Genomic DNA, 1,474 nt, shown 5'->3' with positions numbered 1-1,474 from the left:
CTCTACTATTGTAGGTGGGGCATAAAAATAATTGGTTTATGACAGTAAACAAATTTGACCATGATTCTGAATTGTAGATATCTTAAACGTTTTGCTGATCATATTAACAATTTGAAGATTCTCTCAGTCTATTTGATGTAGTTTCTGTAAATATTGGTAAAAATCATCCTTCATGGGTAATACCTTCTATAAGATTTATTAAAGATTTCAGTGATGTTTACCTATTTTAAGATCTTCTTTAGAGCAAAGTCAATACCTTAAGTTTACCCCTACATTCTATGTTTAGCAACAGTGGCCATGTTTGCTGATTAATCAAACCAAATGATATTTTTAGATTTAGATTCTTTCGGGTACAATCTGGTATAAGTTGGTACTTTAAGCCCAGTACCGGGTATTTCAGATAAGTTTGTTCGAAAAGTTTACAACAACGATGACAGACTCTAAGTGAAGAAAAAAGTTCAAATGGATTCACATGCATGGACTTTTTATCAACTTCCTCAAAATTATCATTTATATGTTAGTAAATTTGTTAACTGGGTCAAGTATGGTTATACACCTAGACAACTTTATGTACAACTTGAATATCCAAGTAGATGTTATCAATACATTGTTTGACATGTTAAGGGAAATGCCTTCTTGTAATCTTCATCATATTGAAGTTAAAAAGAGGTATAATGTAGATATGATGTAAACAAAAGTCATCTTGTTACACCATATTAGTAAAGTAGAGACGAGGCATGATATTAAATTGTGATGAGGCATTAAATATATTTCATATGAGGCCTAATATGCAAGTAAGAAGATCTTTAAAGCAAGCCAAACTCCTGTCCCTATCCAGTATACCCTAATTTTGCCTGTGGCTCTCCAAATTTGCCCTACCTTAACCCGCATGACCTCTTAACAGGACCTACCTATTTGTATTTATTGTTATTTGTTGTTGTCCTGAACATGAATGAAATATTTTCCACTGGACATCAAGCAGCTAGCAATAAACTATTAATCAATTTTCATTCATGTTATTTAAAAAATTCCTGAAACAAGAGTATTGTTCGTTGTTTTTTGAAAATAAGTTGCAGCACCATTCATGTTTAGTAAGTTTAATCTCACCCAAAGGTGTTAAAAATTCAGAATTTGACAGCTTTTCAGCGATTTTTACCAGATCTAAATATTGAACACACCCTGTCATCATGATTAATCACCTTGTTGGTTAAACTTACAACCAGTGCCATTAGATTAATGCATGATTTTAACCAACTTTTTTATTTTCTGGTTTTTTTTTCTGTTTTTTTTTATTTTGTGTAAGCCTGCAATAGGAAGCAACAGCCTACATGCCTCCATGTAATTTATGGCCGTAAGATCAATATAATTTTTCAAAAAGTTGAGACAGCAAGTGCCAAGAAGAGCTTCTTTTACTCTGAAGTAAAGTACCTTGTGATTAACTACAACTCTATGGCAGGTAAAAGTAAACACTATA

Source organism: Mytilus trossulus, chromosome 10 (genome assembly GCF_036588685.1).
Source record: "Mytilus trossulus isolate FHL-02 chromosome 10, PNRI_Mtr1.1.1.hap1, whole genome shotgun sequence".
NCBI lineage: Eukaryota > Metazoa > Mollusca > Bivalvia > Mytilida > Mytilidae > Mytilus > Mytilus trossulus.
Note: the sequence above shows the minus strand (reverse complement) of the source record.